This window comes from Ambystoma mexicanum, chromosome 1q, assembly GCF_040938575.1.
Source record: "Ambystoma mexicanum isolate Mex_15411 chromosome 1q, UKY_AmexF1_1, whole genome shotgun sequence".
Taxonomy (NCBI): domain Eukaryota; kingdom Metazoa; phylum Chordata; class Amphibia; order Caudata; family Ambystomatidae; genus Ambystoma; species Ambystoma mexicanum.
This window is the reverse complement of record NC_090922.1, coordinates 159982479-159998022: the sequence shown is the minus strand read 5'-3', so window position 1 is coordinate 159998022 and position 15544 is coordinate 159982479. Positions and strand designations below refer to the sequence as shown.

At 47.0% G+C, this 15544-nt stretch overlaps 1 protein-coding gene across 7 annotated transcripts in view; it reads left to right on the top strand.

The window, feature by feature from the left end:
* LOC138526024 (galactoside alpha-(1,2)-fucosyltransferase 2-like) overlaps positions 1 to 15544 on the top strand; it is a 200142-nt gene that overhangs the window by 76527 nt on the left and 108071 nt on the right. The window contains exon 2 of one of the 7 annotated variants that reach the window (XM_069636322.1): positions 5383 to 5545. The exons of the other annotated variants lie outside the window; for them this stretch is intronic. The gene's annotated coding sequence lies outside the window, so the exon portion shown is untranslated. The remainder of the gene's footprint in view (positions 1 to 5382; positions 5546 to 15544) is intronic. 7 annotated transcript variants of the gene reach the window in all.

Sequence of the window (15544 nt, the reverse complement as noted above, 5' to 3'; positions counted from 1 at the left end):
TGTGGAGCCTGGGTGTGTCAGGAGGATCCAAGTGGAGGGCAGACAGGACTGTTACACACTGTCAAAAATAGACCTGAGTAAGGCAACTATGCCCATTTGTAAACTGTGTACCCTGGGTGACAGAAGAGGAGGACTGTCCAAAAGTGTCATGCCGCCTAATATACACAACAGGAGTACATACCAGATTGTAGTCCAGCCGGACCACCGGAGCCGGCCAGCCCTCTGCACCTACCATGCATACCCAAGATCCATCACATGACCCAGCATTTCAAAGGAGCACGACGGGCACATGCCGACCCTGGACCAGGCCCCCTGGCAACCCCCCCCCCCCTCTCCAGAGCTGCCTCAGAAGGCAGCATGCAGGTGTACAGGGGTGGGCAGTGAGTCGCTTGGTAGGGTGGCCAACCACTGAATGCATGGAAGCATAGATGGTCTGTGGTACTGCTTGGAACACATTGGTGTCAAGCCACCCAGTTGTATGTAGGATCTCACAAGCCATTCATGAATTGATTACGCACAGCATAGCCATGCAAGCGGGTGGAGAGGTCTCAGGACACCTGCTTGGCACCTGTCCACCCAATTGCATGTAGCAACATGCACCTCTGACAGCTTGACCTGTAAGCATGCGACAAGTACAGGCACACATTGCTGAGGTACAAGTGCTTAAGCTGTTGCCCCCAGCATGATCACAAGTCAACTCCGGCTTCACATGCAGTGGGATGAAAGATCACATCACTGTCCCTGAGAGGTCAATGCACCAACATGACTTTTGCAGACATTCATCAACTGATGAGAGTGGATGTCACTTGCAAATGTGCAGCACCTAGAGGTGTCCTGCATGCATGCCCCACATATGGCCACAACATCATAATCTGGCATCTGAACTGTCAGAGCACTTGTTCTCATCAACGCACATTGCATGTGTACCTGTGCACCACCACCAAGAACCAACAGTGCACATACCAACGCATGTCCAATTAACAGATGTCTGCCATCACATAAAGACAGCATTGGCAAAAGGCTGCATGCCACTGCAGATCACTGCAACACACATGCTGTGTACAGAAGAAAGTACCTGCAATCATGCATGCCCATACGCAACACACATACACTGTAGAGAAGTGCACCATATGGGTACTCACCAGCAGCTTCCAGACGTGCTTGCCACTCACAGATCTAGGTGGGGCGGGCTGGGGAGAACCTCTCGAGGACCAACAGCTGGACAGATGATATCCTATGGCAGCCTGCACGGTGCACCTCAAGTATAGCTCTGGGTCTTTAGGTCCTCCCAACACTTCCTGGTGTTTTTCATGGAATGGGCTGCCACCCCCTCCACATTGCTGGCAGCCAGGATGAGTACCCAGATCTGATGATATCCTTCAGCTCCAAGCTGCATCACTGGGTTGAAGAGGGCATCAGAATTTGCCAGAACCTGATCCACCAGGATGACACGTTCGGTGCAGTTGAATTTGGCAGCCCTCTGTCTCGCAGACATGGCAATCCCTGAGGCAGGCGTGGGCTAAGTGGGTCCATACAATGGACTGTGGCGCTGTGGTGGTGGAATAGAGAGGTGTGAGTCCCAAGCCAGCAGATGAGGTGGTCACAGGGCCTTACAGGCCAGCCACAGGAGCATAGGCAATGGGGGGACAGCAGGCACTCCAAGGCAGTGCTGGTGGTCAGCAGGCACTTATACTCTACCAGGTAGCAGCTGATGTGAGGTGGGAGGCAATACAGGGCAGGAGGAGGCAAATAAAATGCACAGAGGTAATAGAAAGGTGTTGTGCATCTGAAGATGGGGTAGCGTGGATAACAGAGTAGGGTGCCTTAGCGTGTAAATTACGTTCTATGTACTGCATGCAGTATGCCTACATGGCACACGTCGTGACAGGGAGATTTAAGAGGTGTGATGCACAGTTGCAGGTGTGCCCGAGAAGTTACAGAGACAGAGGATTTATGTTGTAGACACACATCTCACAGAGTAAAGTTTGCATCGGGTATCTCAATTACTTTCCTGGTCTTCCTAGCGGGGCCCACTACGCATCGCGCACCATATTTATTGGGTTTGGGGTGCCTCCACAGGATCGCAAATGCAGTTCCTTTGTATGTTGGCCCTCTACGCATCAAGTACTGCATTCTTTGGGTTTGGGGTGCCTATACAGGAACGCATACGCAGTTATTTTGTTAGGAGGCCCTTTACGTACCGCATTTCTTGGGTTTTGGGTACCTTGGAGCCTTGCAGGACCACTCGTCTACATTGCCTGTATTCTTTTGTGGTGTTCTTATTTTGGGTGTGCTTTTCAGTTTGCCTGCACCATGAGTGCGAAGGCTCTGAGAGGGAGAGGACGTGAGGCCATACGTGCACCAGTCCCAAGAGGAGTACGTGGGGAGGACACATTTACACCAGCCACAGGAGGGGGACATGGTGATCTTCAGCACACAGGTGGCCCAGCACCAGGACGAGGACATGGCCGGAGGCCTACAGGTGGCCCAGCACCACCAAGGGCCAGTAGTGCCAAGAGGATGAAAAAGCACTACTCCATGATCAGGTACAGGTGAAGGAGAAGGGCAGGGGTCAGAAAGAAGCACTTCACCGATGAGCTTGAAATCCTTGCAGCATATGCACAGGAACACCATGGGGACCTCTACCACTTGGCTGCCAGCATCCATACTCCTGCTCAGTGAATGAGGATGTGGAAGGCAGTCACAAACCTCATAAATTCATGTGCTATGAAGAGGCGCACTGCTAAAAAGGTCCACAAGAGGATGGATGACCTCATTCAGAAGACTAAGGAGAAGCCCATTGGCAACCTGGCCTCTGCCCAGGACACTGGAGGTGAGCACAGAGGAGGAGGAGCTGACTCTTTTTGAAGAGGTCACAAATGGAATGATCAGCAGTGAACAGGTGCTTGGCATGGGTGGCATGGACGCCCTTGTCGACACATATGGTGAGTGGCATTTGTGTGTTTCATATGTGATGATAATCTTGCATGACATACTCACATATATGTGGGAGTACAGTTGGCTGCAGTTGCCAGCCATCCATGGGCACTGCATGAATGCTGTTGTGTACACAACCATCATCTGACCTGCATTCAGGGAGGTGATTGCATGGTTTCTGTGTGTGGTACATGTTGGTGTCACAGTACACATCATTGTCTGCTGGCTGTATGCATTGTAATGCACATATGCATGCTCTTCCAGGTACTCATACCACAGAATGTTGTTGCCTGTCTTTATGCAGGTAATGATGCAGCAGATTCTGAGGTGGAGGAGGAAGAAAAGTCGGACACACTACAGACCTCCAGTTGAGGACGGCATGCTGTGCCCCAGGACAATCCCCAGGTGCTACAGGCACTCCTCGGCAGGATTGCAGTCTCTTCATACTCTTTACATGAAGCTTTTGAATCAGATGTTGAGGACACACTAAGCGACATGGAGTGTACCCCAATGGTCAGTCCAGATGGGGCAGTTGAGTCCGAGGATGTGAGCCAGGAATCACGAGTATGGTCAGTGGGAAATCCCATGTCTATGGTGGTAACGGCTGCAAGATCGCCTTCACCTGTGTTGGAATCAGCAGAAGGAGCTGTCATCCAATGGAGGGTTGCAGACCTGCAGCCAATGACTCGGGTCCCACTGCGACAAGCGTGGACCTTGGCATCCCACTGCTGTTGGCACTGCAAACGTGGTGGACATGTGCATGACAAACAGTCTGAGTAGGAGCAGAAGGTGCTGTGTGCAACCATCCAACATGGCAAAGTCATGCATGAGATGGCCAGGAACATCCATCAGCTGGCTGAGAACATCTCCTCATCTCAGCCCTACTTTATGGAACGCTCTCCCGGTTGAAATTCGTAACATCCCCCCACTTTCTCTCCTTTCGCAAACGGTTGAAAACATTTCTATTTTAGTTCTCATTAAAGAGAAAAGGAGAGAAAGTGGGGGATGTTACGAATTTCAACCGGGAGAGCATTCCATAAAGTAGGGCTGAGTACAGAGATTGAGCGTCCTCCTGACCGAGTATGGGGAATACGCTACAAGGAAAGATTGGACGAACAAAGAGTTCTGCTAGGAATGTAAAGTGTCAGTTTAGATTGTAGGAACTCTGCCCCACCGCTGTGGATGGCTCGATGCACAAGACAAAAAACCTTAAACTGGATGTGACTTTTCACAGGGAGCCAATGAAGTTGATACAGAAGCTCTCGAGAGGGGGCATTCAAAGCAAGACGGTCATCCAAATTCTGAAGAATCTGTAAACGTTGAAGGAGGAAATCAGGCTGGCTGAGATAAATTGCATTGCAATAATGGATGGAACCCATGATGACGGCCGTCACAAATTTTGATCTAGAGTGAGCCAGAAGAAAGGGGAGAGCTTTTTTTTTAGGATTTTAAGTTTTGCAAACCCGGCTTGACAGATACTTGGGCTGACCTGGATCCAGAGGACATGATTTTTATGCCCAAGCTCTCAACAACAGAGGCCGGTTCAGGGCATGGACCAAGGCAGGTGGGGGCAATAGTCAGAGATCCAGGAAGAATTAGAGCAGGTAGAGCCAACCAGCAGTATCTCAGTATTGTCGCCATTGAGCTTTAACCAGTTTGTGGACATCCAGTTAGCGACTGCAGAAAGGCAGTCCCTTAATTTGTTAGGGGAGGTCATTGGAGGGAGCATTAAGACGAAAAAGAATTTGAGCGTCATCGGCATAAGAAAAGAAATGTTTACCGTGACTAGAAATCAATTTTGCAAGGGCCAGCATCAGGACTGCAAATCGGGATTCCACTTTTCCCCAGGATTTAGGAGATGGTTAGCTCTCAGGCAGTGGTTTGAAATCTGTGTGTCCCGAGGTGATGTCAGGATGTGGATTAGCTGAGGTCTTGGGGGGGGTGGGGTTCTTTGAAGGATCTGGGTGTCATCTGCGTAATTGTTGCAGGACATGTCATGTCAACGGATAAGTGTGGGCAAGGGGCTCAGGATCCACAACAGGATGACAGTACCAGACCACCCACACCACCTCTACCACCTGTGCCCTGATGTCCATGAGCCCATGAGGATGGTATGATTTTTAAGTTTTCTGTTTTTTTTTTACTTATGTGGATACCCGCCTGCCAACTCGGGTGGACATATATTTTTTTTCCCATCCAAGATGGTCACTTTTTTGTTTTGTCACCTTGAGTGATATGCCATTGTCCTCTCAAGGCCTTCCTGAGTGGAGGACTGGACATGCAGCCATGTGCAGTGGAGTAAACTGCCATGGTTAAGTGGACTGCAACAGCCTCACACTTTCAGATGCAGATTGCAATAGAAATTGACATTGATTTACACATGTTCATTCTGTATCTATGACTCCTCTAGCTGGTGGTCCAAACCATTCTCCTATGTCATTACAGGTATCTTCCAGTACCTGCACTCCCCGAGAGGTCCACCCATCACCCTTTTTCCACCCTATTCCCCATACACTCTGCTGGACACTGGCCCTCCATGCCCCAATGTGGCAGTACAGTGTTAGGGGGAGGTGGTGAAGGAATCACAGCAGAACAGCTCTGCCAGCAGGTAACGTTGTGCACTGTCAATCATGTTCATGGCTGGTGAGGTTTGCAGTGGCACACAATGGGGTTTCATGGATCATGTGATTTGCTCATGGTGATTGTCATTGAAGATGTGAGTTGGGTCACATGTCTGTGTGTGTGCATGATGCCTTGATAGTCCAGGCATGTGGTTTGTGTTTCTGGTTGCACTTCCACAAAGGACAGCAGACTCAGAAGGCTTTGCTGTACGTATCCTCCTTGGCCCATTGGAAGCCTCTGACACTATCAACGACAGCATCCTCATTGACAGACTCAACTCTCTAGGCATCATGGACTCTGTATTAAGAAGGTTCGCCTCGTACCTTGCGGACCTTTCACAAATGTTCCTGCACCCTTCTCCTTCCCCCCCTGCCCTGTCTCCCTAGCCACCCTACCCTTCAACCTGTGCCTGAGCCCCCACCCCAACCTTATCCGTTCACATGACCTGTCCTGCTGCAACTACGCAGATGACACCTAGATCATTCCAAGACCCCCCCAAGATCCCAGCTAATCCACATCTGGACGTCACCTTGGGACACACAGATTTCAAACCACTGCCTGACAGCTAACCATCTCCTAAATCCTGGTTAAAGTGGAATCCTGATTTGCAGTAATGCAGCACTCTACCACCGATCCACAGCCTGGCTTTGCTACCTAAACTCCACCCCCACAGCATCCAGCTCAGTATAGAACCTGGGATGCACCATGGATTCTAACAGAACACTCTCTCCCCATATTTATACTGCTTGTAGATACTGTCATCTACACCTCCACATCCTTAGATGATCCTTTCCGTGACTATCCTACCCTCACTGAGTCACGGCAATGTTTGCTATCATCCTCTCCCACCTAGACTACTCCGATTCCATTTATGTGTGCACCCCTTCCGGGGAGGAAGGATAGCTCCAGGGCAATGTGTTTGTCTTGGAAGCAAGAGAATGTAGCGCAACACAGTTTTGAAATCCCAATCCATGCTTAGAAACCACTTGCTGGTATTAAGCAAGTTATAAAAGAACACTTATAATTATCACCTCATAAAGCTACAACAGACCCAGTACAGTGCAGCCTGCCTCATCCTTCCACTCACACACACAGGGAACACATGCCTCATGCACTCCAGGTGCTCCACTGGCTTGCCATTGTCAGATGCATCACCTTCAGGGGCATTTGCATCACCAACTGTGCCCTCCACAAGATGTGCCTTGAATTCCTCCAACACCGACTCACAGGCTACCAACACAACAGAAACCTCACATCAGGCTCTACACTCCTCCTTGAGATCCCTTCACTCAATTCCACTCAAATTGGAGGTACCTTGTTCTATATCCAGGCTCACACACTCTGAAACTCCCTCTGACTCAGCATTAGGCAAGTGGAGGAGCACCTTACCTTCCAGAAGGCACTCAAAACCTGGCTCTTTCCTTCCCCAAGATGGACAAAGGCCACACTTCATGCAATGTCCCAGCACAGATTGCCCTGCTGGGGGCACCCTCCCGGCCCATGGCAGTGTTGCACTGCATGTCATGCCTGTGTTGGTTTTCAGGAGTCCAACTTTATTGGGACAGCAGGCTCCCTGGCCAAAAAGAAGTACATTAGCTGACTTGTACACAGATGGCAGGGCAGTCTGTCTGTATGTCTCTCTGCACTCCATACGACCGATTTAGCGCACAAGGACCATTTAGATTTGTGCTGCCTGGCACATGTGGACCCATGACAGCCTTTACCTGTGTTACACATACAAGTCACTTGTTGTTTACTGTTGGTTTTCTGTATGTTTTGTCATCTTTAATGTACTGCATGACTTTGCTTTTCAAAATTGTTGTTCAAATCTTGCATAGCGAGTGACTGCAGTGTATGTGACTGTATGTTGTAGGCACATGCATGTGAAACATCACCTCTCCACACAGCTTCTGTTCATGTGTAGTACCTGCAAGTGTTTGCACTACACCCATGGTTTCTTTTTATTTTTTTTATTGTATTTAGTTCAACACATTTTACACAAATCCACATTCTATTTACATCCACTTAAAATCATAGCCAATAAGCTCAATTTACATAGAATTTTAAAACAAACAATTCCCCTATATAAAAATAAAACACAACAGTTAATTAGCAAACCAAAGAGGTGGGGACCAAAAACAGAAGGCAAAACAGTGGCAAAGAATCTCCAAACTAAATCCACGTTGGTACAGGGAAGAGGGGCCCTCATAATCAGCCATCAACAACAAGATTCAAGTACCAATCATTAATAGCAAAGCTTCACCATATGTTTCGAACACTGGGAACCACCCGTTTTCTCAATAGCTATCCTTTTGTTTAGTCTTTTGAGACACAATGTTAAACCTTTCCAAAACCTGAACCACTGCATTCGTCAGGGCACTGTTCTGTCCGGTAATTCATCTGTCCCAGAACATCTCAGGGATAAAACGCTCCTCACCAACTCTGAACCGAGCAAATAGTGAAGTCCTTGCAGCCCAAGTCCCCTCACATTCTAACAAGTGCATTAGGGATTGTTGCACATGAGGAACCTTTTGGGTGATATCAACCTAGAGTACCTCCGCAACCAGCATCAAGTAATTTAATTCTGAACGTGTCGCATTGGTGAATGAGGAAAACCGGAGACCTTGAGTTCCTCTACTCCATTGAAAAAGGTTAGAAAGGTGTATTTCATCCACCCCTTACTGCATCACATAAACAATATAGTTCGGTGAGAAATTTGGTCACTGCTTAATGAATAAGGTTACAATCTGATTATGGTCCAAAATGATTTATTGGTGGCCCTCTGTGATAACACGTGTTTCGGCACAAATCAGGGCTGATCTAATCGCTACAAATACATTTAGACAAACATGGATCAATATTTCGTACAAATCATCAATTGTGAGACAAAAGAATTAATAAAAAATAGTGAAAAATCAATTAAAAATCAATAAAGAAATGAATATATATAACAATTTGTTGGTATCAGAACGTATCAATGCAAAAGATTTGCTCAATCTTATGGCTGTGTTTTTTCTTTTTCTTCTCCTTTCTCTCACCTGTTTTTAACCCATATACACCTCTCTGATCCCCTTCCCGAATCTCGGTCCTTATCATTTTACGTCCTTAAATGGTTGTGTTTTACATTAATTGTTTGGTTTCTAAAATGTGGATGCATTTTGAACTATTCCAGTACCAACAAATTGTTACATATATTCATTTCTTTATTGTTTTTTATTGATTTTTTTAATTGATTTTTCACTATTTTTTATTAATTCTTATGTCTCACAATTGATGATTTGTGCAAAATATGACTTTTGATTTTCATATGTGATCCATGTTTGTCTAAATGTATTTGTAATGATTAGATCAGCCCTGATTTGAGAAAGGCACAGATTAAGTGCCTAAACATGTGTTATTACAGAGGGCCACCAATAAATCATTTTGGACCATTGTCAGATTGTAACCTTATTCATTTAACAGTGTCCACATTTCTCACCAAACTATATTGTTTATGTGGCACGGTAAGGCCTGCATTAGGGATTGGTTAGCTGGTTTTTTGCTCCCATTGCATAAGCTGTTAGTAAACTCCCCTTGGCCCCTTTTAGTCAGTACCTTCCAAGTATGAGCTATATTCAGCCGTATTCTGAGGAAGTTCATTCTAATCATCCAATCCGGGAACTTTACAAGATATTTTGCAATAAACCCCAGCTTTTATCGGCTTTCAAAAAAGGTTTACTGGTGAGAGAGAGCCCATATTGTTAATTGTGATGATCCAGTCCATCTCATCCACGGCCTTTCTGGCATTCAACGTATTATGGATCAAAGTCTCCAAATCTGTGTTTGCTTGGATCAACCCTCCTTCACCCTTTCTTCCAGGTATGACAGCATTTTCGTTTTTCGGGCCTCTATGTGGGCTTTTATGTCAAAATATAGAGTACCTTCCTGAGCAGTAATAATGAGACGGTAGAGAGATGTCAATTTCCAATCTGCTTGGATCTTTAGTGATCGTAACTCCAGTTCGAATCATCGCAGGCTACACATAGAGAGACTCATAGGGAGGCTGAGAACGTTCTTCCATACTAGCCCCTCCAGCCTTTGCCAGTCCATATTCCACAGCCCTGTCTTAGTCTCCAACCCATACAGAACACAGGAATGACTTTTGATGAATAATACTTGATCAATGGGAGGATCGAGAATTTACAGAACTCCACCAAAACCTTTTTCATCTGTAGTACTAGTCCTGTTCCAGCTTACCCAAGGATGGATAGGCATACATTTTGTAATCCACATAAATCACATCTTCAACTCTTGGGATGTGCTGCCCTCAAAGCTCCCATTGAGAAAAGATCATTTTTTTATGTGTGTGTTGCTGGCTGTGGGCTTTGATTGAGGGGGACGCGACGGCTGGGTAGTGATGACCTGCACATTAACTATTGTGTCCAAAAGGGGCGGTAGGTTCATTGAGTTATGTCTGGAGTAAGGGTGCCATAGGCTTATATGCATGGGCATTGCAGACCTGGGTCTCTTTCTGGGATGCCTGCTGTGGTGTGTTGACCTTGTGGTTAGGGGGATGCGAAACTGAGGAGTCCCCTTTAGCAGATGGCCTTTCTTTCCCAGTCTGTCCTTCACCCTCTCCCCCTATTGACCTCCTTGACCCCCAATCTGTACTGTTGTTCATCAGTGTGCCTTCCGGCTTTTCTTCCCATGCTTCCTTAGTTTCCTCTCCTTCTGTCTCTGTCTTCCTCTCTTCCGCCTTCTCTCAGCCCTCAACTACTCTAAAAGCCCCCTTCTCTCCCATCATCTCCCCACCAGCAAAATGTCTCCTTGCTCCCCACTTCCACTCTCTCTCTCTCCACTTCCCAGCTGCCTATTCTTCCCTCTGTCTCCTCCTTCCCCAGCTCCTTATGCCTTCTTTCATCCTTCCCATCAGCTCCCCCACTTGCACTTTCACTCCCGAGCGCTTCCACGCAATTATTGTTGTCCCTTTTCCTCCCCTGCATCCATGGGTACCCAACAGTCCCCCAGGCAACCTGACAGTGGGTGTGCCCGACTTGTATGCCTGCCATCAATGCCCCCACATGGTGCCTGCATCCCAGAGCAGACTAACCCCTGAGTCCAGAGTGCATGACAAACTCTGGTGGCAATGTGTTTACTTCACTGCAAGTGATTACTCTGTTCCTGAGTTTCTATTTTGGTGTATTCATTGGCGCTCACACTCTTTGATTTGACCTTCCTGTTGTTGCCAGAGGGGGGACCCAGTCCATTTATGCATGCAACACATCCTTGTCGTTTTGGTTGGTCCCTGGTCCTGAACTGTGGCACCCACCTTGGGACTGTATGGAGGGTATGCCCCCTCGAGTGGCCCCCCTTACATGGGTGTCTTCCCTTACAGGCAGAGACTGAGCATCCTGGAAGCTCACTGGTGGTCAGTTCAGAGTGAATGGGGTGGGGTGTTGTTTTCCCCAGTGCATGTCCTCTTGGCCGTGCTGTTCAGCCTTCACCACGGTGCACGTATGTGCAGCAGTTCAGAATGACCATTCTGTGGGTAAAAACATCCCTGTCACCACACTGGTGGAGGCACGTGACGTGACCCCCTGCCACTTCCAGTTGTGCCTGAGGCCAATCTATCCCCGTCTAACACCACCCCCGTTACAGACTGGCCTGCCGGTGCATGTGTAGTTGACCTGTCCATCCTCAAGTGCTGGGGATTTGCATTCTCTCATGCTTTTGTCCCCCAGAGGTCCCCAAGGCATGCAGATCAGCCTGAGGTGGGTGCACGGCACACCCATTGCTATGCTCAGTCAGGTGCAGCTACTGTGAGGATCCAGCCATTGGCATATGCTTGTCTCAATGAGTGAGCCATACACATGTTTGTACACATGGCTAGTATGCTGACAGTGCAAATGGATGACTGAATGAATGATGTCCCCTTTGATGACTGGCTCAGTTACGTTGATTTCCTTGGATCTACAGCTAATTCATTCCAGCAGATGCTGACCTCCTGGGATGCGTGCATTAATCAGACCTAGAACTATATTCAGTTACTGTAGCTACACCTGGTCAGTTTGCGCTTGCCATTGATGGAAAACATACATATTGATGTCTGGCAGTCAGCTTCCTGTGCCTACCATGGTGTTCACAGGTAATGGTGAACCATGTTTCAGTTCAAGTGAGCGACCCTGACAAACAGCCTCAATATCCAGGGAAGGCAGCAGGCATCCTAATTGGCCACTCCCAATTTGGGGAGATAGTGACTTGAATCGATGTCACAGGATTCTTTCGATTCCATGAAAGAATGAAAACATGTAAATATTTGGATTTGTTGGTAATTATAATTTAATTGCACCATAGTAAATAATTGATTTACAACAAATACATATTATTTTCGTGTTGAGTGATTGACACACTATTGAGTTTAGGAATAGCGAGTTTACCTTCATCTATAATTTACTAAGGTGCAATTAAATAATAATTACCAGCAAACACAAATATTTCTTTTTTTTTTTTTTTTTGAAACCTAGTAAAACAGATTATATTTACCCGATGAAGGGATTTTATGCCTTGAAACACGTAGTAACAGCAATAATGAATGTATTGTGAAAATATCATCTCCCAAGGTGGAATTCTCTTGCCTAATATTGTCTGCACACTTTGGGAAACATCTTGAATGGACATTATTCAGCAACAGTTACTTGAATATAATGGGTCTACGGTTTTGTGAAATGTATACAATGATTCTTTTCTTTACCACTTTTCTTGAATGTATGCTTTTCAAAAAGGGGGGTGTGAGAACCCTACTGGGAAGCCCGCAAAGGAGCCCAAGCAGGGTACTGATGCCATTGTTGGCCAGAGCATCAAGTGGGATGCTGTCACGGACAACACATGGAATGCCAACCCACAACATTCACAAAGCCCGGAGAACGTGGACACAGTGTATGGCAGGTTTTCTGCCAGCACAAGGAATCGCTGCAGAGGTGGGATGGCTGGGTCGGGAGGCAGGAGGAGCAGCTCTGACCCAATGCGGTCCCCCAGGGGTGCCTCATTAGTCGCAGCAGGGAGCTGCCGGGACATTAGGGAAGGGTGGGTCACCGCCGAGGGAATTTGTTACAGATGCTCGCTCAGGCCAGCCTGGGGACAGGGAGGCGAAGCCAGTCCAACTCAGCAAGGCACAGTCGTTCCAACAGAAATAAAAAGAAATACAGACATGGGGATCCCAGGAATAGTGTCTCCTTGGATAGGGGGAACAAATCAACGTGCATATACAGTTTTGCTAGATTCTTGTAATTATAAGGGGAGACGGGGTACACCCAATAGCTTATTTGGGCCAACAGAAATTAAACCATATGGGTAGTTTAAAAGGGGGAAAAATCCACAAGGTCAGCCCTTTTCAATTGCCAGCTTGGGTGGGAACTTCCTAGGGGTTCAACCAATTGGGATTTAAAGGACCAGCATGAAACTGATGTGCTATCATTCCTTCATTAGCCTTTGAAGGAGGAGGTTGTGTGGGACCAGAAGAACTATACCTGGGCTTATGCGATGAACAGTATCGGAGAGGAGTAGGAATACCACAGAGAAGCATGGAAGAGGAATTAGAAGGATCCTGTGAATGAAGAGAATGTAATGCATCTTAGTGTACCTTGAGAAAATCCTGTAATAAACCATCCTTCTTAAAGCAAACCTATAGTCTACAGCCTGTTGGTGTCAACCCCACCTCACAGTGAGATTTATCCATATGTGCCCTGCCTACATCTGGACAAATTGAAATGGAATTTTGAAATTGCCAGCCATCTGGTCTTCCAGAGGATGCCAGCCATCTTGCAGTGCAATGCAATCCAATGGTCCTGGGCAGGAATGTCCATGTGCCCCCCTGGACAAAGGACAGCAGGACCCGCTGGGCAGGGGCGAAAGCAGACTCATATGCGATCCAGGCACATAAGGGTCAGGGGTGATGAGTTGCCGCAGTGGTGCTCTGGCCAGGGCATCTTTGCGCCTTTCCCTCCAGGGAGGGAGAGGGACTCCATCAGGATGCGCCAGGTCCATTGCTGGCCAGGCAAATGGACATTCCATGTTCAAGGCAGGTGCTCAGGGCAGGTGTAGCACCCCCAGCTATCATGGAGCTCAGGCCAGTGCACAAGATAGCCTTTCCAATGAGCATGATAAGCAAGCAAAGCCCTGGCCTCCGGGCACAGCACAACTACCTGTGCATGGCCCTAGGAGTGAATGCCTCACTGGTTTTATGGTGCAGGGGGCTGGCTGCAGGTACCTTGGCAGGGCAGGCAGCTGGTAAATGCAATGGAGCTTTGCAAGACCAGACACACACCCCAGACAAACAGACAACACTGCGCAGTAAACCATGGTTGTCATGTTTCACAGTTCAATTCAGGTTTAATTGACAAAGTCTTTATTTAACTCTGCAATGCATGTCTAGGTGAGCAGGCACGTAGGCACAGTGCCCTGGCCATCCAGGGGTGATAAAGCAGCCATTGTGCACCTGCCTCTGATGCAGTGTGCCAGCAACTCTACTCTGCAGAGTTCCTCACAGAGAGCGCATCCAACTCTGAAGGGAAATGCTCAAAGGCATTGAGGGCACGCCAGTGGATGGACAGCGGTGCTACCCCACTCTTTGGTGCCACTGGGTAGATCATGGCTGTCAACTTATCTTTTTTCCATACAGGACACCTCAAGGCTGTCCAATTAGTTTACTTTGATGCACTGCATGCAAATGCACATTGAGAAAGTGATTTTGGGTAAAATGCTGTGGATGGGAGCCAGGTGTACAGATTGGTTCATGACACTCAGAGTGTGAAACCAAAAATGGTGTGCACTGTGATATCTATATGAAAACAAAAACAGAATGGCAGAATCACAAAGACACAGGAATTCGGTTAATTTCAAAGCAAACATGTCATTAATCACTACATAAGCGAGCAAATCAGCATTTTCTAGGCATAAATGCAACTGCCCCAGCCTTTCCGGCTTCTCCTTTAACTCAAGCTCTCAGACCAGCTGAGCCTAAACTACTGCATCTCTAACAATGCTCTCTCTCTAGTATTAGCCAATAGCAAAACCCCTACTAGCTCTAGCATTTCTCTGCCCCACACAGCTCTCTCTAACCCTGCTGATGAGAGTCTCCAACAAAACACTCTTACTCCCCTCATCTGCATCTGCCATCTGCATGTACCGTCTCATCTCATTTTCCTCTACTCAACAGAAACCCCACAGTTATACATTAGCATTGTGGTGCTGTGACACACTCTCATGGCATATGTGCTCAGTAAGCATTTCATAGAAAACAGCATATGTCTATCTAGGTGCATAAATTGTTATGGCTTGAACCATACTAGTCATAGTGACCTTTCTACATTCTAAGGACAAGCATATCATATAAGAATCCTGTCTTCGCTCTCAAGACAGTTCATTTGCAGAACCCAAAACATTATTTCTCCTACTCAGCTAAATACCTTCTCTCTGCCTGCAGTCAGCCAGCCAAGGCCGTCTTTCTGTGCCTAGGAGTGACTGGTTGTCTGCCAAGGACTCAAGAATGTTATCAAAACATTTCTCTCACTGTGCACGCCTGCGAAAAAACATTCTCTGCGCACTCGGCAAAAGCCATCAGAAATGGACAGAGACAGGGCAGATTTTAGAGCCTAAAAGCTAAGCTACAATGTGCTATAAATGACAAGTATACACAAATCACATGGCTCTTCAGCATATATGGAACCATTATAGTTTATACCAAAACCATAGTATAAACATGGCCTATTCTAAACGAAATGCAAAATGAATGCATGCCTTAATAATTGCCAATGAATGCAATGGATTAACCTCATGATAACCCATCATACATAGAATGCATTTCAAAATGCGTTTTCATAAACCATCCTTTTATCATGAGATAAGACATCCTAGGAATTCTCATACTTAGACAGATAGTGTCAGGTGTCAGTCATAACATGGATACGAAAGCAAATAATGTAGCTAAATTCTCAGACATACTAAGGCA